The sequence below is a fragment of the Rhinoderma darwinii genome, unplaced genomic scaffold (assembly GCF_050947455.1).
Source record: "Rhinoderma darwinii isolate aRhiDar2 unplaced genomic scaffold, aRhiDar2.hap1 Scaffold_106, whole genome shotgun sequence".
Lineage (NCBI taxonomy): Eukaryota > Metazoa > Chordata > Amphibia > Anura > Rhinodermatidae > Rhinoderma > Rhinoderma darwinii.
The window spans coordinates 860,405-883,477 of record NW_027461945.1 but is presented as its reverse complement, the minus strand read 5'-3'; the positions used below and the strand labels follow the sequence as shown (position 1 = coordinate 883,477).

Genomic DNA, 23,073 nt, shown 5'->3' with positions numbered 1-23,073 from the left:
ACGTGCGGCCATTAACAGGCTGTTTGACTGCCGCACTGAACATGGTGACGGCGTGGTTGTTAGCCGCGTTGCAACCGTGTCAGGGCCACTCTGTGTGGCCTTACCCATAGGCTGGATTCACACGAGCGTGTGCCTTTTGCGCACGCAAAAAACGCGGCGTTTTGCCTGCGCAAAATGCATTTGACAGCTGCGTGTGTCAGCCCCGTATGATGCGCGGCAGCGTGCTTTTTGCGCAGCCGCCATCATTATGACGCTCCATTTGGATGTTTGTAAACAGAAAAGCACATGGTGCTTTTCTGTTTTCATTCATCCTTTTCACGCTGTTCGCATGGAGGTGCTTCCGTGCGGCATGCGTGGTTTTCACGCACCCATTGACTTCAATGGGTGCGTGATGCGCAAAAAATGCTCAAAGAACGGACATGTCGTGACTTTTATGCAGCGGACTGACACAGCGTAAAAATCACACACATGTCTGCACGGCCCCATAGACTAATATAGGTCCGTGCAACGCGCATGAAAATCAAGCGCGTTGCACGGACGTAATTCCCGTTCGTCTGAATAAGCCCTTAGAGATAATATTTGTGGGGAGAGCAACTTGATTATAAGGGTAGGAACACACAGGGCGGATACGTAAAACTACACAGTGTATACGTCCTGAGAACCGCAGGGAATTTCACCTGAAAAACAGCACCAAATTTTGGTGTCGTTTTTTTGCCGGAAAGACTGCAGAAATAAATTTTAAAAAAGCTAATACTCCCGGCCGTAGTCCCTCTCTCTCTCTCTGAGCGTAGCCTGGCCTCCTGCGATGACGCTGTAGTCCATGTGACCGCTGCAGCCTTTGATTGGCTGCAGCTGTCACATGGGATGCATCGTCATCCCTGGAGGCCGGGCTACGCTCAGAACAGAATACGCATCGCTATGACTACGGCCGGGTGTATTCCCCTTTTGTTTTTCATTAGAGATTAACGATAAGCAAAGTTTTTATCATTGATCTTCCCCTTTGTTAACACTGACCAAATATCATTATAATTGGTCAGAAACTGGCGAATCATGATGATAATTGGCTAAACTAAATAGGCCTGTAATGGGGGTATAGTCAGGCTTAGTGCCTAGGGCAGCGTGAGTTGTAAATACGGCCCTGCTAAAGACACAGATGCTATTCAACACTATAGCAGAGCAGGGAGGTATCTCCCTGCTCTGCGATCTACTAGGCTGGTGGTTCCCAGTATGAGGTTCCCATGAGAACCCTCCAGGGGTGCCGCGACACTCCTCTGGACAACTGCCACGGACGTGCTTTCTCTCCTCCTCCTCATAGCGCAAAGTGGATGTGAGGAGGAGGAGGAGATGTTTTTTGCAGAACCCCTGTAGATGGCACCCCCCGACTAAATGGACAGAGACGTCAGGGGCTTCTCCTGGAGTGGAATCCCCGGTCACAGCGTCGGCAATACTGAGGACAGGGATTCCGCTTCAGGAGTTAGTTGCCCGATGTCACTGTTCAAATATGTACAGAGACATCAAGCACTCCGTCAAGGAGCGGAATCCCCAGCCACAGGGAGCTACAGTGGCGCTATCTACAGGAAGGGAGTGCTACCTACATGGGGGCTGTGTGGCACTACCTACAAGGGTGTGTGTGGCACTACAAGGGATCTATGTGGCACTACCTACAAGGGGGCTGTGCGGCAAGGGGGGGATTTGTGGCACTACTTACAAGGGATGCACAATGCATCGAAACTTCGATACTGTGCATCCCCAAATGGTTCGAGCCACACAGCTAAGTATAGTAATACTTGATGAGTGAGAGCTGGGCAGCGGCTGTGTAATACTCCTGAGTCCTGACAAGTGCGCGCCGCGAGGATGATGCGATGCGGCCAGCGCTGCACTAATGAGCGGCGGCACTGAAAACAGAACATGTCGGCCGCACTGCAAAACACCCCCATGTTCTGTCTTCGGTGTCTGCGCCGCCGCTCATTAGTGTAGCGCCGGCCGCATTACCTCATGCTGACCGCACACGCACTTCTGTCAGGAGCGGGGCAATGACTGTATTACACAGCCGCTTCCCCGCTCTATAACGGCGGAGATCAGAGAAACCGCTCATCTCCGCCGCTATTCTCCTGAATGCTGCGATCACAGCTGACTACAGCATTCAGGGGAAAGTGAGGAGGGGGGATTAGCCTTGGATCGCGTCACAGGGAATTCCTGTGACGCGATTGAGGGCCATACCATATATGGGCAGACAGCCCAGGGTCTATTGAAGGACCCCAGGGCTGTCTTACCATATTTCCTGTTGTTAGGGCATACTTAGGTATGTCCTAACAACTGCCTGTGTGCTATCAGTACACAGGATAATGTACTTACATATATCTGATATATGTAAGTACATTAAAGTTTAAAAATAAAGTAAAAACAAAGTAATGTTAAATTTAAAAAAATACACATTTTTTACAATTAACATTAAAATAAGTCTCAATACATAAAATATACACATTCGTATTGGCGCGGCCGTAATAACCTGCACAACTATTTTTTTGCGTCATTTATGATGTGTACGCTGTAAAAAAATAAATTAAAAAAAACTTCTTTCACTTATTAATGTGAGGCCCGAGGTGTGATGAATTTAACCTCCATGTGCCTCAAATTAATAGTAATTACTATTAATTTGAGGCACATGGAGGTTAAATTCAGCATCACACCTCGCACCTCACATCAGAAAATGGAAGAACTTTTTTTTATTACTGTTGGCAAAGTATCGTTTTAGTATCGAAATTGCAATACTACACGAAGTATCGGTATCGAAGTCCAAATTCAGATATCGTGACATCCCTACTACCTACAAAGGGGCTGTGTTGCACGACCTACAGGGGGCTGGGTGGCACGAACTAAAAGAGGGCTGTGTGGCACGACCTACAAGGGGGCTGTGCAGCAAGGGGGCTGTGTGGCATGACCTACAAGGGGGCTGTGTGGCTCTACCTACAATGGGCTGTGTGGTACTATCTACAGGGGGCATCTGTGAGTGGCGGGCTGATGGTAATTTTACTGTGAGTGGGGCTGATGGTAGTTTTACTGTGAGTGGGGGGCTGATGGTCATTTTACTGTGAGTGGGGGCTGATGGTAATTTTACTGTGTGGGGGGCTGATGTTCATTTTACTGTGAGTGGGGGCTGATGGTAGTTTTACTGTGAGTGGGGGCTGATGGTAGTTTTACTGTGACTGGGGGCTGATGGTAGTTTTACTGTGAGTGGGGGGCTGATGGTCATTTTACTGTGAGTGGGGGGCTGATGGTCATTTTACTGTGAGTGGGGGGCTCATGGTAGTTTTACTGTGAGTGGGGGGCTGATGGTCATTTTACTGTGAGTGGGGGCTGATGGTAGTTTTACTGTGAGTGGGGGGCTGATGGTAGTTTTACTGTGAGTGGGGGGCTGATGGTCATTTTACCGTGAGTGGGGGCTGATAGTAGTTTTACTGTGAGTGGGGGCTGATGGTAGTTTTACTGTGAGTGGGGTCTGATGGTAGTTTTACTGTGAGTGGGGGTCTGATGGTAGTTTTACTGTGAGTGGGGGGCTGATGGTAGTTTTACTGTGAGTGGGGGGCTGATGGTCGTTTTACTGTGAGTGGGGGGCTAATGGTCGTTTTACTGTGAGTGGACGGGCTGATGGTCATTTTAGGGTATGTTCACACGGCAGCGTCCATTACGGCTGAAATTACGTAGCTGTTTTCAGGAGAAAACGGCTCCGGAATTTCAGACGTAATGGCATGTGCAGGCGCTTTTTGCTGCGTCCATTACGGACGTAATTGGAGCTGTTTTTCCATGGAGTCAAGGGAAAACGGCTCCAATTACGTCCCAAGATGTGACAGGCTTTTCTTTGACGCAGGCGTCTCTTTTACGCGCCGTCTTTTGACAGCGGCGCGTAAAAAAAATTGCCGTCCGCACAGAATATCGTATGACCCATTCAAATGAATGGGCAGATGTTTGCCGACGCTTTTGAGCCGCATTTTCGGACGTAATTCGGGGCTAAAACGCCCGAATTACATCCGTAAATAGTGTGTGTGAACCCAGCCTTACTGTGAGTGGGGGGGCTGATGGTCATTATACTGTGAGTGGGGGGGCTGATGGTCATTATACTGTGAGTGGGGGCGCTGATGGTCATTATACTGTGAGTGGAGGGGCTGATGGTCATTTTACTATGAGTGGGGGGCTGATGGTCATTTTACTGTGAGTCCCCCACAGGTGGTTTCCACCTCTGACCTCCAATTGAAATTAATAGTAGGAAGAAAATAGCTGCAGCGCTCGTTTGGAGCTTTTTTTGCTGCGTCTTTTGCATTCGCTTCAACGGCTTAAAAGAAAACGCAAAAAAACCCCCATCAAATAACGCTGTAAATTCAAAAGCAGATTTTTTTCTGCCTTACAAAAAACGCTGTGTGAACATACCCTAAGAATGTAGTGCTTATTTTTTAGCTATTTTCTGTCTTTCTCTAAACAATTTTTGGTAGGGGGGCCCTGAGGAATTATTTTTTTCCAGGGTTGGCTCAATTCCGAAAAGGTTGGGAAACTCTGTACAGGCTACAGCGGCTCCTGCAGCCTATGAGGCACAGGGACAGGATCCCTGCGCAGTCGGCGTGATGACATCTCTGGATCAAGCCGGCCTACGCAAGGATCCTGTCAGGTGGAGGTGGGGGGCAGTATGGCACTGTCTACAAGGGGGAGGTGGGGGCTGTATGTCACTTTCTACAAGGGGGCAGTGGGGGGCACTGTGTACAAGGGGCAGATGGGGGGCTGTATGGCACTACAAGGGGCAGATGGGGGCTGTATGACACTACAAGGGGCAGATGGGGGCTGTATGGCACTGTCTACAAGGAGGAGGTGGGGGATTATGGCACTGTCTACAGGGAGGCTGTACGGCACAATCTACAGGGGGCACTTTCTACTAGGGGGGCTGTGGGGGCATTATACTCTGTGGAGGACATCATACTGTGTAAGGGCACTACTGGGGGCAATATATTGTGTGTGGCACTTAGGGGGATAACACTGTGTGGGCACAATTAGAGGACAAAATACTGTGTCCTTGAAGGCGTTATAATATATTACATTATTAAATATTATTATTATACTGTGTGTGGGGCACTAAAGGGGCATTACACTGTGTGGGGGCACTATATAGGGCATTATACTGTGGGGAGGAATTATGCTTTTTTATGGGGCATTTTTTATAATGGCGTCGGGCGCCGAAAGATAATTTCGCACGGGGCGCCATCTACCCTAAGGCCGGCCCTGGGGCCATTTATATGGATGCACCTAAATAAAATGGGAATGGTTCGTGATATTAACTTCCTGTTTGTGGCACATTAGTATATGGGAGGGGGGAAACTTTTCAAGCTGGGTGTTGACCATGGCGGCCATTTTGAAGTCGGCCATTTTGTATCCAACTTTAGTTTTTTCAATGGGAAGAGGGTCATGTGACACATCAAACTTATCGAGAATTTCACAAGAAAAACAATGGTGTGCTTGGTTTTAACGTTACTTTATTCTTTCATGAGTTATTTACAAGTTTCTGACCACTTATAAAATGTGTTCAAAGTGCTGCCCATTGTGTTGGATTGTCAATGCAACCCTCTTCTCCCACTCTTCACACACTGATAGCAACACCGCAGAAGAAATGCTAGCACAGGCTTCTAGTATCAGTAGTTTCAGTTGCTGCACATCTCGTATCTTCACAGCATAGACAATTGCCTTCAGATGACCCCAAAGATAAAAGTCTAAGGGGGTCAGATCTGGAGACCTAGGGGGCCATTCAACTGGCCAACGACGACCAATCCACTTTCCAGGAAACTGTTCATCTAGGAATGCACGGACCTGACACCCATATTGACATAAATAACTCATGAAAGACTAAAGTAACGTTAAAACCAAGCACACCATTGTTTTTCTTGTGAAATTCTCGATAAGTTTGATGTGTCACATGACCCTCTTCCCATTGAAAAATCTAAAGTTGGATACAAAATGGCCGACTTCAAAATGGCCGCCATGGTCAACACCCAGCTTGAAAAGTTTCCCCCCTCCCAAATACTAATGTGCCACAAACAGGAAGTTAATATCACCAACCATTCCCATTTTATTTAGGTGTATCCATATAAATTGCCCACCCTGTAGATGTTTTTGGCGCTGATTTTCCATTGACACAATGAAAAACATCTCCAAAAACGGCTCAAGAAGTGACATGCTCCTTCTTTTTACGTGCCTTTTTAAAATTCAATAGGCAGTGTTTGTAGGCGTTGGGCTACCGATTTTTCAGGTGTATTTGGAGGCGTTTACCCAGAGGCGGATTATCATTAGGGCGTTTCGGGCGGTCGCCGGGGGCCCAAGGCTGCCAGGGGGCCCAAGGCTCCCAGGGGGCCTATGACCGCCCGAACCCCCTCATGCCCAGTGGCGTCGCTAGCACCGGAGGGAGCCCCGGTGCCAGGACCGCACCTGTCAGGCGAGGGGAGCTTTGCTTCTACTTAGCAGCCGTGGTCTGTGCTGCTTTAGAAGCTCCCCCTCCAGCCCCCCTTCCCTGCTCTAAACATCTCTCCTCTGCTGCTAGCTGTCGGGACATGGGGGAGGGGAGACTGTCGGCGGGCTCTGTGCTGTGAGCAGGAGAAGAGCTGCAGTGAAGACATAAAAGGTAAGTGCATGTGTGTTTAATGTCCATATTCATGTATGTTTAATGTCCATATTCATGTATGTTTAATGTCCATATTCATGTATGTTTAATGTCCATATTCATGTATGTTTAATGTCCATATTCATGTGTTTACAAGGTGTACTTTGTGTATAATGTGCATACTCGTGTATAATGTGCCTACTTTTGTATAATGTGCATACTCGTGTGTACTTTGTGTACTATGCATACTTTGTGTATAATGTGCCTACTTTGTGTACTTTGTGCATAATGTGTGTACTTTGTGTACTGTGCGTACTTTGTGCATAATGTGCGTACTTTGTACTGTGCGTACTTTGTGCATAATGTGTGTACTGTGCGTACTTTGTGCATAATGTGCGTACTTTGTGCGTACTTTGTGCATAATGTGCGTACTTTGTGCATAATGTGCGTACTTTGTGCATAATGTGGTACTTTGTGTACTGTGCATACTTTGTGCATAATGTGCCTACTTTGTGCATAATGTGCGTACTTTGTGCATAATGTGCCTACTTTGTGCATAATGTGCCTACTTTGTGCATAATGTGCGTACTTTGTGTACTTTGTGCATAATGTGCCTACTTTGTGCATAATGTGCCTACTTTGTGCATAATGTGCGTACTTTGTGCATAATGTGCGCACTTTGTGCATAATGTGGTACTTTGTGTACTGTGCGTACTTTGTGCATAATGTGCATAATGTGCGTACTTTGTGCATAATGTGCGTACTTTGTGCATAATGTGCGTACTTTGTGTACTGTGTGTACTTTGTGCATAATGTGCGTACTTTGTGCATAATGTGCGTACTTTGTGCATAATGTGCCTACTTTGTGCATAATGTGCATACTTTGTGCATAATGTGTGTACTTTGTGTACTGTGTGTACTTTGTGCATAATGTGCCTACTTTGTGTACTAGTGTTTAGGTAGTGTTAGCAATAGTTACGGCGCGGCAGGGTGGTGGTGGAGAAGGGGGGCCCAAGTTTGGGTAACAGCCCAGGGCCCATGGTCTTCTTAATCCGCCACTGCGTTTACCCCCCGAAATACGCCTGCAAACACAGCGTGTGAATATACCCTTAAAGATACAATGTCTCAGATATATATATCTTTTTTTTTTTTTTAGGGGGGTGGGCAAAACATGTCTTGTGGCACAAGACAGTCTTATTGGACAGTCTGATTAGTGGGGGAGATACAGGGTCTGGCTTAGGCCTTTTGTTACACACTCAATGTAAAATTGTACACTAGCTCGGAGCTGACGTTGATTTCTGCTTTGCATTACGCCCGTTACTGGCGTAAATGATAGTAAAATTGTCGCCCCTTTCCGCAAAAAATCACACACTTTTCAAAAAAGTGCCAAAGGCAGCGTAAACTGACCGAAAACTTTCCCGCAAATTGCGACTTTTGGGACTTTTCAATGCCAGATAAGCGGCTTAGCAAGGTTAATAAATTCTCCTCTAAGGCTACAGACAGTAATACAATATTTTAATACAAGGATCTGTACACTCAGTGTCTGACTGAGGTACCTTGGACCCACCAAAGGAAATAATTCTTGGCGGTCTACACTTCAACTATATAGAAATAATATGAACAATCTTAATTGTGTACTAAAAACGTGTGTAGTAAAACAAAGACCAATATTCCCACCATATAGTGACAGATATCAGTCCTACACAGGCATTCTGCAGACCATATACACTACTAGAGATGAGCGAACCGGGACAACCGAACCCGGTTTCGGTCCGAACTTCCGGAAAAGTTCGGTTCGCAGCGAATCCGAACTTCACCGGGTTCGGCCGAACCCGTTTTGACCGAACCCGGTCAAAAACATTATACAAATCGGCAGCCACTTGTCTCTATCAATCACTGATAGAGAAAAGAGGCTGCTGATTAAAAATAAAATAAAAAGCATTTCATACGTACCCGGTCGTTGTCTTGGTGACGAGTCCCTCTTCTTCCTCCAGTCCGACCTTTTCTGACGCGGCAGCCTGTGATTGGCTGCAGAGGCCTCTGCAGCCTGTGATTGGCTGCAGAGGCCGCGGCAGCCTGTGATTGGCTGCAGCGCTCACATGGGCTGCATCGTCATCAAGGGATGTCGAGAGGGACGCGTCACCAAGGCAACGGCCAGGAGACCGGACTGGAGGAAGCAGGGAGTTCCCGGTAAGTATGAACGTCTTTTTTTTTACAGGTACTGTGATCGGTAGTCACTGTCCAGGGTACTGAAACAGTAACTGCCGATCAGTTAACTCTTTCAGCACCCTGAACAGTGACTATTTAGGGTATGTGCACACACACTAATTACGTCCGTAATTGACGGACGTATTTCGGCCGCAAGTACCGGACCGAACACAGTGCAGGGAGCCGGGCTCCTAGCATCATAGTTATGTACGATGCTAGGAGTCCCTGCCTCTCTGCAGGACAACTGTCCCGTACTGTAATCATGTTTTCAGCACGGGACAGTAGTTCCACGGAGAGGCAGGGACTCCTAGCATCGTACATAAGTATGATGCTAGGAGCATGGCTCCCTGCAGTGTGTTCGGTCCGGTACTTGCGGCCGAAATACGTCCGTCAGTTACGGACGTAATTAGTGTGTGTGCACATACCCTTACTGACGTCGCCTAGCAACGCTGCCGTAATGACGGGTGCACACATGTAGCCACCCGTCATTACGGGGCCTCATGCACACGACCATAAAAACACCCGTTATCACGGGTCGTAATTACGACCCGAAATAGCGGGCCCATAGACTTCTGTTAGCCACGGGTACCTTCCCGTTTTCTCACGGGAAGGTGCCCGTGCCGTTAAAAAAATAGAACATGTTCTATTTTTTTATTTTACGGGCCGTGCTCGTAATTACGACTCGTAACTACGAGCACGGCCGGCCGGCCACGGGCAGCCGGCCGCTTTTGCGAACCGTGCTGTCATTATAATTATAGCAGCACGGCCCGTAAAATAGAAAAATAGAACATGTTCTATTTTTTTAACGGCACGGGCACCTTCCCGTGAGAAAACGGAAAGGTACCCGTGGGTAACAGAAGTCTATGAGCCCGTTATTGCGGGTCGTAATTCCGACCCGCAATAACGGGTGTTTTTACGGTCGTGTGCATAATGGGAGCACGGCTCGGAAAAACGAACGGCTGCCCGTGCTCATCTCCTGAAATACTCTGTGCTGCCTTAAACTCTGTGGACAGGTCAGGATCCTGTTTATTTTAAATGCTGCTAGGGAACCCGCTCGATCCACTATATAAGGCTACGCTACAGTGCAGCATTTAAAAGAAACAGGATCCTGACCTGTCCACAGAGTTTAAGGCAGCACAGAGTATTTCAGGAGATGAGCGTGCAGATTCAGTGCTGCTGTGAACTCTGCTCTTACCATTACGTTGCTCTCAGTCTGTTACCTCTCCTCCACTCCTGTCCTCAAGAACACCTTCACATGATTGGCAAGTCACCACGTAATGGTAAGAGCAGAGTTCACAGCAGCACAGAGTATTTCAGGAGATGAGCATGCGGATCTTGTGCGTGGTGGTGACTTGCCAATCATGTGAACGTGTTATAGAGGACAGGAGTGGAGGAGATGTAACAGACTGAGCTACGTAATGGTAAGAACAGAGTTCACAGCAGCACAGAGTATTTCAGGAGAGGAGCTTGCAGATTCAGTGCTGCTGTGAACTCTGCTCTTACCATTACGTAGCTCAGTCTGTTACCTCTCCTCCACTCCTGTCCTCAATAACACCTTCACATGATTGGCAAGTCACCACCCGGCACAAGATCTGCACGCTCATCTCCTGAAATACTCTGTGCTGCTGTGAACTCTGCTCTTACCATTACGTGGTGACTTGCCAATCATGTGAAGGTGTTCTGGAGGACAGGAGTGGAGGAGAGGTAACAGACTGAGATTTACGTAATGGTAAGAGCAGAGTTCACAGCAGCACTGAATCTGCATGCTCATCTCCTGAAATACTCTGTGCTGCCTTAAACTCTATGGACAGGTCAGGATCCTGTTTCTTTTAAATGCTGCACTGTAGCGCAGCCTTATATAGTGGATCGAGTGGGTTCCCCAGCAGCATTTAAAAGAAACCGTGTTTGTGTATGTGTGTGTTTGTGTATATATGTGTGTTTGGGTATGTGACTTTGTCTGTTTTTGTTTTTTTATGTGTGTTTGTGTATATGTGTGTGTGTGTATATATGGGTGTGTTTGTGTATATGCGTTTGTGTATATGTTTGTGTATATATGGGTGTATTTGTGTATATGTTTGTGTGTAGATGTTTGTGTGTGTTTTTGTATATGTGTGTGTTTGTGTATATGTGTGTATATGGGTGTGTGTTTGTGTGTATATATGGGTGTGTTTGTGTATATGTGTTTGTGTATATGTGTGTTTGGGTATGTGTGTTTTTGTTTGTATATGTGTTTGTGTATATGTGTTCGTGTATGTGTGTGTATAACTGTGTGTGTGTGTGTGTTTGGATATGTGTGTTTTTGTTTGTATATGTGTGAGTTCGTGTATATGTGTGTGTTTGTCTGTTTATGTGTGTGTGTGTGTGTGTGTGTGTGTGTGTTTGTATATCTTGTTGTGTTTGTGTATATATGTGTGTTTGTGTATGGTTGTTTGTTTGTGTGTGCGTGTATATATGTGTGTAGGTGAGTAGAAGTATTGTTATTGTTCACATTGATAACTGGTTTTTTATGTTGTTGCAGATTTTGATGTACCGATTGGACTACGTCTTCGATTCGTTGGACTACTGCGTAGATCTACGTTTTTTCAAATTTTATTAAAATGGTTAACGAGGGTTTTGTTGGGGATTTCTTATTTCAATAAAAAAGAATTGTCTTTGTGGTTTTTTTTTAAACTTTATTAGTGCCCAGATAATGGCAGTTGGCTGATTGACAGCGTCCATTATTAAGGCGGTACTTAGTGTTAGCCGGTGCAGAGGCTAGCACTAACCACCCATTATTACCCCGGTACCCACCACCACCAGGGGTGCCGGGAAGAGCTTGGTACGATCCAGTACCCGACCATCTGTTGTGATGGTCGGGTACTGGGGCGGCCGTAGGCTGGTATTATGAGGCTGGGAAGGGCCAAAATCAGTGGACCTTCCCACCCTTGTAATGCTAGGCTGCTGCTGCTGTGTTGTATCGGGCTGGTTATAAAAATGGGGGGGACCCCCACGTCGTTTTTTTTTTTGAATTTAACAAATTTAGCAATAGACGGGTCCCCCACATTTTTAATAACCAGCCATATACAAGGCCGCAGCAGTCTGGCATTACATTGGTGGGAAGGGCCACTGGTTTTGTCCATTCCCAGGCTAATAACACTGTGTTGTATGTGGCTGGTTATGATAAATTGGGTGGAACCCCATGTCTTTAAAAAAAAATAAAATTAAATAAATAATTTAAAAAAATGACGTGGGGTCCCCCCCACTTTTATAACCAGCCAGATACAACACAGCAGCAGCAGCCTAGCATTACAAGGGTGGGAAGGTCCACTGTTTTTGGCCCTTCCCAGCCTCATAGTACCAGCCTGCGGCCGCCCCAGTGCCCGACCATCACAACAGATGGTCGGGTACTGGATCGTACCTGGCTCTTCCCGGCACCCCTGGTGGTGGTGGGTACCGGGGTAATAATGGTGGTTAGTGTTAGCCTCTGCACCGGCTAACACTAAGCCTCGCCTTAGTAATGGATGTTGTCACTCAGACAGCGGCCATTACTAAAGTGGTAGTAATAAAATTTGAAAAGAAAAAGACAAAGATATAGATAAAATATTTTATTGAAATAAAGCACCCCCAACACAACCCTCATTAACCATTTTATTGTAGAAAAAAAACACGTCATCTAAGTAGTCCTCGAAACCGACGTAGTCCAAACACCAAACCTGTGAAAAAAAATAATGAAATAAAACATGTCGTAGGCTTAGATTCAGTTTAATGTGTGATACTGACTGTTATACCATGTATAGAAGCCTGCCGTGAAGTTGACTTAGATACAGGGCGCCAGCAGACAGTATCATACATGGCCATACATACATATATACAAACATACATACAAGCATGCACATATATACATGCAAATATACATACATGCAAACATACACACATATATACATGCAAACTATCATACATACATGAATACACACACACACATGAAAACATTCATACAAACAAACATGCAAAGATACATACATACATATATACAAGCATGCACAAATATACATGCAAACATAATTACATACATGCACATATATAAACATACATGCAAACATACATGCAAAAATAAAAACATGCAAACATACATACATGCACATATATACATACATACATGACAACATACATACAAACATAACATACATGACAACATACATACATGCAAACATACATACATACATGCAAACACATACACACATGCAAATATACATACAAACATGCACATGTATACATACATACATGCCAACATACATGCAAACATACATGCACATATATACATACATACATGACAACATACATACATACACACATGCACATATATACATACATGCCAACATACATGCACATATATACATACATGACAACATACATACAAACATACATGACAACATACATACATGCAAACATACATACATACATGCAAACACATACACACATGCAAATATACATACAAACATGCACATGTATACATACATGCCAACATACATGCAAACATACATGCACATATATACATACATACATGACACATACATGCAAATATACATACATACATACATACACACATGCACATATATACATACATGCCAACATACATGCACATATATACATACATGACAACATACATACATACATACATGACAACATACATATATATATATACACACATGCAAATATACATACAAACATGCATACATACATACATGCAAACATACATTCATGCAAACCCACATACATGCAAACATACATACATTCATGCAAACATACATACATACATACAAATATACATACACACATGCACATATATACATACATACATGACAACATACATACATACATACATACATACATGACAACATACATGCAAAAATACATACATGCAAACATACATACATACATGCAAATATATACATGCAAATATACATACAAACATGCACATATATACATACATGCCAACATACATGCACAGATATACATACATGACAACATACATACATGCCAACATACATACATACATACATACATACATACATACATACATGCCAAAAAAAATAATAATACGTTCATACTTACTTTCCTCCTGTCCGGCCTCCAGCGATGACGTTTCATCCATGTCGCCGCTGCAGCCTGTGATTGGCTGCAGAGGCGGTCACGTGGGATGAAGCGTCATCCTGGCGTGCGTGACCGCCACTACAGCCTGTGATTGGCTGCAGCGGCGAAAGGGATGAAACGTCATCGCTGGAGGCCGGACAGGAGGAAAGTAAGTACGAACGTATAATTTTTATTTTTTTATTACATTTATTAAAATTGTATTTTCCGCACGCCGAGCATGTACTGTGAAGGTTGCTGAAAGAGTTAGTGCAGCCCATTAACTCTATCAGCACCCCGGACAGTAGCATGCTCGGCGCACGTAAGTGACAGGTTCGGTCAGAACTAGTTCGGTCCGAACCGAACTTTTCTGTGAAATTCGGCGAACTAGCCGAACCGAACTTTTGATAAGTTCGCTCATCTCTATACACTACCATTCAAAAGTTTAGGGTCACTTAGAAATTTCCTTATTTTTGAAAGAAAAGCACAGGTTTTTTTCCAATGAAGATAACATTAAATGAATCAGAAATACACTCTATACATTGTTAAAGTGGTAAATGACTATTCTAGCTGCAAACGACTTTTTTTTTAATGCAATATCTACATAGGTGTATAGAGGCCCATTTCCAGCAACCATCACTCCAGTAATCTAATGGTACATTGTGTTTGCTAACTGTGTTAGAAGGCTAATGGATGATTAGAAAACACTTGAAAACCCTTGTGCAATTATGTTAGCACCGCTGTAAACAGTGGAGCTATAAAACTGACCTTCCTTTGAGCTAGTTGAGAATCTGGAGCATTACATTTGTGGGTTCGATTAAATTCTCCAAATGGCTAGAAAAAGAGAGCTTTCATGTGAAACTCGACAGTCTATTCTTGTTCTTAGAAATGAAGACTATTCCATGCGAGAAATTGCCAAGAAACTGAAGATTTCCTACAACGGTGTGTACTACTCCCATCAGAGGAAAGCACAAACAGGCTCTAACCAGAGTAGAACGAGAAGTGGGAGGCCCCACTGCACAACTGAGCAACAAGACAAGTACATTAGAGTCTCTACTTTGAGAAATAGACGCTTCACAGTTCCTCAACTGGCAGCTTCAATAAATAGTACCCGCAAAACGCCAGTGTCAACGTCTACAGTGAAGAGGCGAATCCGGGATGCTGGCCTTCAGGGCAGAGTGGCAAAGAAAAAGCCATATCTGAGACTGGCTAATAAAAGGAAAAGATTAATATAGGCAAAAGCACACAGACATTGGAAAGAGGAAGATTGGAAAAAAAGTGTTATGTGCAGACGAATCGAAGTTTGAGGTGTTTGGATCACACAGAAGAACATTTGTGAGACGCAGAACAACTGAAAAGATGCTGGAAGTTGCTTTGGTGCTGGTAAAGTGGGAGATTTGTACAAGGTAAAAGGGATTTTGAATAAGGAAGGCTATCACTCCATTTTGCAACGCTTGATTGGAGCCAATTTCATCCTACAACAGGACAATGACCCAAAGCACACCTCCAAATTATGCAAGAACTATTTAGGGAAGAAGCAGGTAGCTGGTATTCTATCTGTAATGGAGTGGCCCGAGCAGTCACCAGATCTCAACCCCATAGAGCTCTTGTGGGAGCAGCTTGACCATATGGTACGCAAGAAGTGCCCATCAAGCCAATCCAACTTGTGGGAGGGGTTTCTGGAAGCATGGGGTGAAATTTCTCATGATTACCTCAGCAAATTAACAGCTAGAATGCAAAAGGTCTGCAATGCTGTAATTGCTGCAAATGGAGCATTCTTTGACGAAAGCAAAGTTTGAAGGAGAAAATTATTATTATTATTTCAAATAAAAATCATTATTTATAACCTTGTCAACGTCTTGACTATATTTTCTAGTCATTTTGCAACTCATTTGATAAATATAAGTATGAGTTTTCATGGAAAACACAAAATTGTCTGGGTGATCCCAAACTTTTGAACGGTAGTGTAAGGGAATACAGTGCAGTGAAATTCAGTGACTCACAGGTGACATGTTCTTAGATTGGAGTCGTTCACGTTCTCTTTTCTTCTTCATCCGGCCCAGAACACCATGTTGACTTCCAGTCTTCTCCATCTCTAATGCCCGAACGCGAACCACAAGATACGTCATGAAAGTGTTGATGTATCCTGTATATCACGTTCACATGACCCAATGTGCCACGTCACAGCGTATTCAAATCATGGAAGCGTTCAGTCTACATGACTACCGCCCCTCACGGTGCGCATACCTTAGATCAAAATTTCGACATATAACTAACTCTAAACCTCATTAGCTAATTTTCTTAAGCTATTATACTAGGATGTACAATTCTATATTAAACAGTCGAGGATTCCGGGCGGTGTTACGCTGTCCCAAGCGGCCGGTGGTATGTCTTGGTGTCAACTGTATCTGCATCCTCAGGATGCAGATACAGTTGAATCCAATGCTAATGTAAGGGATCGTCAGCTCCCTGCTTCTGTATTAGTACTACTCGCCGAGGAATTCCAGGGCACAGCGCTACTTTAAGTGCGGAGCCCCTTGTCTCACTATCCATATATGAACATTGACGTCGGGGACTACTCCTGGAGCCAAAATCCACTGCCTTTGCATTGCCGATGGTCTGTCCGGGAATTCCGCTCCTAGGCGGAACCCCTGATGTCACTGTCCATATATGTAAAATTACATGAAGGGCTCCTCCTGGAGTGCAATCCCTGGGGGGGTTGGCACCATCTACATGGGCACTGTGTGTGACACTATCTATATGGGCACTGGATCTTTATATGTGCGCATCGGTACTAGGGGTAGCTAAGGAAGCATTAAACTGTATGGGGGCAGCTATTTGTCATTATACTGTGTGGGGGGTCCTATGGGAACATAATACTGAGTGGGCTGAACCGGGTATGTGTCGGCGGAGATTAATTAGATTAGATACTTGAAAGTTGGTAGGTATGTTTACTGGTGTGTGCTGGGGCAGAGCGAGTGTGTCTACTCCAAATTTGCAGCATCAGGCAATGAGGTTGCTTTACCACATGCCAATGCTGCAATTTTGGGAATTGCTCCCTCTAGTGACCAGCACATGGAAATGTTATAAATTAGAATGTAATTTATAATATTTCCAGACTTGTGAAAAAATAAAAAAATGAAAACAAAATTAATCATTTATATACTAACTGTTTAACTGAAAAATATAAAATAAAATTCTAGCGACACATTCCCTTTAATACTGGCGTTTCATACACCAGTCCTATTAAACAGTTTGCTGGAGTAAAATGCAACACATTTATTAACAGGCGAATGACTCTTAATAAATGTGTCGCATCTTTTAGCTGCAACGCGGCCTGTCATCAGTACTTTCTACGTGCTGCAGCCTGCTGTACATTTAAATTAAATTTTTAAAATGTATTTTATTGTCTGATTGGGGGGGCAAACAGTCTGATTGGGGGGGAGGAATGGGTCTGGCACGGACCTTTGCCTTGTTACGCCCCCCAGAGATAAATCTGGGCCGCATTATACATATAGATTTCTGCTATAATTTACATCAGTTACTGGCGTAAATGATAGTAAAATTGATGGACATTTCTGCTAAGCCCCGCCCATTTTTTGTAAAAAGTTTAATATATTTCCCCCAAAGGCTACAGACCGTAATACAATATCTTAATGTAAGGATGTGTACATTTAATTGTGCTGCAACGGTTGTTGTCTCCATTCTATGTCAGTGTGGGAAGTAGATGTCCGGCCTTATGATTTTGTGATATGTAATAGACCCAGAATCCCAATCACCAAACCAAAGAATGCAAAATAAAGACACAAACATTATAATTGGGTGTTAAATGGTCAAAACTTTTATTATATTATATGACCAAACCCAAAATGGCAAACCTCCGACTCACGAAGAGTCACCCTCCAGCATGCAGGAAAGGAAAAAACCCCTGTGGGGGAAAGCTCTAGGGAAACCATGGCTGGAGGATTGCCCTTCCTCTTGGCTTAGAAGGTGCCAAAATAGAATTTGTAACAGAATTTGGACGTTTTCTCAGATTTTCAAGGAAAAACATTACAATGAATGAACAACATAAAACACATAAATCGGCTCATCTGGTTGGCTAGGCGGATGTCTCTCTTCCTGGGCACCCATTAAAATGAATGGGTGATCCACGGATGAGACGGGTCCTGCAGATGCCTCCTTGTAGCATCGGTCTCCGCTCCGGCTAATAGAGGGGGATCTCCTGCTGGAAACCCCCCTCTATTACAGACAACCCGTATGAAGAGGATGGCATCACTGTGATGAAGAAGTGGTCTTGGTTGAAGGGTTTCCCTGCTAGAACCTCCAAATTACATCAGGTCGGCATTGGTGGGGAAGTCAAGCTCAAGGTCCTCAGTCCCATCCAATATGGCGCTGAACGTGGCAGTAACACCTTCTAATATGGAATCTTCTTAATGTCATAAACATTTGTATTTATGACATCAGCGCATTCATCATCATTACTGCAGGAGTTTATTAACACTGTCGCCTCATTCATTGTGACGTCACCCACAGTGGTCTGAAGTGTTAACCCTTTAGTGACGGGCAGTGTACTTACCACAGAGGCCATAAAGCTGAATAGAACATATCAGCGGCCATAAAGGAAAACGGATAATGCAGGGAGCATCTCCGCACAAGAACAATCCATAACAAAGGGTTGTCCAGGATAAGATAACTTGTCTGCTTTCTCCAAAAACCAGCACCACACCTGTCCATAGGTTGCGTGTGGTATTACAGCTCATTACTGTCAAGGAGCGGGTTAGTGGACCCACTAGGCCGTACCGCCGTAGCGGGAAGGCAGCTGGCCAAACCACAGGAAACCCCAGAAATACAATGTCCCGCACAAGGGTACCTGGATAGTCCAGACGGTGACCGAAGCTCTGGCACAGATGGAGATGGTTGCAGCAGACAGCGCCAAACGTGGTGGATGACACAGGAGCCGCAAGTTGCGCCAGACGTGGCGGATTCCTCCCGACGTGGCAGATGACACAGGATGTGGCGGATTCCTCTAGACGTGGCAGATGACACAGGATGTGGCAGATTCCTCTGGACGTGGCAGATGACACAGGACGTGGCAGATTCCTCTGGATGTGGCAGATGACAAAGGACGTGGCAGATTCCTCTGGACGTGGCAGATGACACAGGACATGGCAGATTCCTCTGGACGTGGCAGATGACACAGGACGTGGCACGACTTGATACTAAGGCAAAGCACGGGAAACAGGAACGGGGAACAAGGCACAGGTAAAAACAGGAACGGGAAACACTAAGAGACCATTTGCAAGACAGACTGGGAAAACTAACAACGCTCAGGCAAGGATTAGAAGGCGGCCTTCTTATAGACCGGGAAATCGTGGCAGTTAATCATAATGACTTCCTCCTATTTGCGTGCGCTGGCCCTTTAAGGCCGGGCACGAGCGTGCGCGCGCACCCTACGGGACACAGCCGACGGAGCGGAAGTGCGCGCTGGCGTCTCCTAGGAAGGAGATGGGGACCAGCGCTCACAGATCCATGGCTGCAGGCGTCGGGAGGTGAGTAAACCCGACGGCCCGCGGCCATGGACGCTACAGTATCCCCCCTCTTAAGCCCCCTCTTTTTGGGGCCAGAGTGAGAGAGGAACTTTTTAATGAGAGCAGGAGCGCTGAGGTTCACTTCTGGCTCCCAGGACCTCTCCTCAGGACCAAACCCTCTCCAGTCCACCAAATAGAAAGTCCTTGCTCCTACCCTTTTGCAGTCCAGGATCTCCTTTACCTCGAATACATCAGAAGGACCGCTGGGAGCAACTGTGGAACTAGAAGTCTTGCTATAGCGGTTCAGTACCACTGGTTTCAGGAGGGACACATGGAAGGAGTTAGGGATTCTGAGGGTAGGAGGCAGCCGCAGCTTATAGGAGACAGGGTTCTTTTGTTGCAGAATCTCGAAAGGACCAAGGAACCTTGGAGCAAACTTGTATGAAGGCACCCTCAAGCGAATGTTCCGAGAGGACAGCCAGACTTTAGTCCCAGGAAGATACTGAGGCGGCTCTCTTCTCTTAGTATCTGCCTTTCGCTTCATGCGATCTACCGCCAGCAAAATAGAGGACCAGGTCTGTTGCCAGATTTGCAGGAAGTCCCCATATGCAGAGTCAGCAGCAGGTACCTGAGATGAAGTTGATACAGGAAGAGGAACTCTGGGATGTTGACTGTACACGATGTGAAACGGAGTGGAAGTGGTGGACTCACTTGTATGGTTGTTGTAAGAAAACTTGGCCAATGGAAGAAGCTGCACCCAGTTATCGTGCTGTGAAGAGATGAAGTGGCGGAGATAATTTTCAATGATCTGGTTGATCCTCTCAACTTGCCCATTGGACTAGGGGTGATAAGCTGAGGAAAAGTCCAAACTCACATCCAGGAGTTTACAGAGGGCTCTCCAGAACTTAGAGGTAAACTGAACACCCCGATCTGACATGATGTGTAGAGGAAAGCCATGCAAGCGAAAGATGTGCTGAATGAAGAGACTCGCCAGACGAGGAGCAGAAGGTAGGCCGGTCAGCAGGATAAAATGTGCCATCTTAGAGAACCGGTCCACCACCACCCAGACAGTGTTACATCCTGCTGAGGGGGGAAGGTCTGTGACGAAGTCCAACGCAATGTGCTGCCAGGGGGCATTGGGTACAGGCAGAGGTTGAAGCAGGCCGGCAGGCTTGGAGTGAGTCACTTTGTTAGAGGCAAACATCGTGCAAGAAGAGACAAAGTCTAGAACATCTTTAGGTAGCGTGGGCCACCAAAAGTGACGAGCAATCAGGTCTCGGGTTTTACGGACACCAGCGTGCCCAGCAAGTTTAGAACTGTGTCCCCAGCAGAGAATTCTTCTTCTGTTTGCCAACCGAACAAAAGTCCTCCCCGGAGGGATGTCTTTAAGCTGCAGAGGATTGGCAGTGACAACGCAGGACGGGTCTATGATAGTCTGAAGGGACTCCATCGTGTCTTCCGTCTCAAACGATCTGGACAGGGCATCGGCCCTCACATTCTTGTCCGCGGGACGGTAGTGGAGCACAAACAGAAAACGGGTGAAGAACAGCGACCACCTGGCTTGACGAGGATTCAGTCTTTGAGCGGACTGAAGGTAAGTAAGATTCTTGTGGTCAGTGAAGATCAGGATGGGGTGAGCAGCGCCCTCCAGAAGATGTCTCCACTCCTCCAGAGCCAATTTGATGGCCAGTAGCTCCCAATCTCAAATGGAGTAATTGCGCTCAGCAGAAGAAAACCGTCTTCAGTAGCAGCCACATACCACTGCCTTTCCTTTGGAGATCCTCTGGAACAGAAGTGCACCTGCACCAACAGAGGAAGCGTCCACTTCCAGAGAGAACTGCCGAGATACGTCAGGATGATGGAGGATCGAGGCTGAAGTGAAGGCTTTCTTGAGGCTAATAAATGCGGACTCTGCCTCTGGAGTCCACACTTTGGCGTTCACACCCTTCTTGGTAAGGGTCGAGATGGGAGACGTCAAAGAAGAGAAGTTAGGAATAAACTGCAGGTAGAAATTGGCGAATCCCAGGAACCGCTGTATGGACCTTAAGCCTTGGGGACGTGGCCACTCCAGGACAGCCTTCACCTTCTCAGGATCCATCCTGAGGTCTCGATCTGAGATGATGTAGCCCAGGAAGGGCAGAGAACTCTTCTCAAAGACGCACTTCTCCAACTTGGCGTATAAATGATTCTCCCTCAATCGTAATAGAACCTGACGGACATGCCTCCGATGAGTCGTCGGATCTGGGGAGAAAATCAAAATATCATCGAGATAAACAACAACACAGACATAGAGTAGATCCCGGAAGATATCGTTAACAAACTCCTGAAACACTGCGGGAGGGTTACACAGTCCGAAGGGCATTACTAGGTATTCGTAGTGCCTGTCCCGGGTGTTAAATGGCGTCTTCCATTCATCACCCCTGTGAATCCGGACTAGATTGTAAGCCCCACGCAGGTCTAGCTTAGAAAAAATTTTGGCCCCTCGTATGCGATCAAACAGCTCAGAGATGAGTGGCAACGGGTATTTGTTCTTGACTGTGATCAGGTTGAGGCCCCGGTAGTCAATGCAGGGACGAAGGGATCCATCCTTCTTTTTAACGAAGAAGAATCCAGCCCCGGCCGGGGAGGAAGATTTTCATATAAAACCCCTCTCCAGATTCTCCTTGATATAAGCCGACATGGATAGAGACTCAGGCAAGGAGAGAGGATATACCCGTCCATGGGGGAGAGAGGCATTAGGAACCAGTTCAATGGGGCAGTCATAGGTCCGATGTGGAGGCAGCGTCTCAGCCTCCTTTTTGCTGAAAATATCTGCATACTGAGCAAAATGGGGAGGCAGTCCCGCCAACGACTGAGGTAGAGGAGGCTTGACAGGATGGATCTGCAACAGACAACGACCATGGCATTTGGAGCCCCATTGGAGAACCTCTCCAGAATTCCAGTCCAGGACTGGGGCATGTAGTCGAAGCCAAGGCAGGCCCAGCAGAACAGGGTTGATGACCTTGGGCAAAACAAGGAAAGAAATAAATTCAGAATGAAGTACTCCAACCTGGAGCTTCAACGGCTTGGTTTTAGAGATGATGGGATCAGGCAGAGGCAGTCCATTAACTGAGGCAACAGCCAAAGATGTGTCCAGGGGAACTGTGGGCAACTGAAGATGATCTATAAGCTCTTTCTGGATGAAGTTTGCAGCAGAGCCAGAGTCAAGATAGGCAGAAATTTGAGGCGTCCACTCACCGGATACCAGGGTCACAGGAATAGTCAATTTGGAACCGAATGCTCTGTTAGATTCCATTCCACCTAGGGTTGTCTCTCCAACCAATCCTAGGCAATGGGGTCTCTCCGGCCTCTGGGGACACAGACGCACAATATGGCCTCCACGGCCGCAATACAGACGAAGTCCAGAAGTGCGTCTGCGTTGTTTCTCCTGGGTAGACAATTTGACATAATTACCCTGCATCGGATCCTCTGGTGGGACGACTGAGGAGGATTGCTGGACAACAGAATCCAGCCTGGGAAGTTCTCTCTCCCGGAGAACCTCTTGGGAACGTTCCCGGATCCTCATGTCGACACGGGAGGCGAGTAGGATAAGATCGT

At 45.9% G+C, this 23,073-nt stretch overlaps 1 long non-coding RNA gene across 1 annotated transcript in view; it reads left to right on the top strand.

Annotated features, from left to right (window-relative positions):
- LOC142698986 (uncharacterized) overlaps nucleotides 1–23,073 on the top strand; it is a 255,149-nt gene that overhangs the window by 808 nt on the left and 231,268 nt on the right. The window lies entirely within an intron of this gene.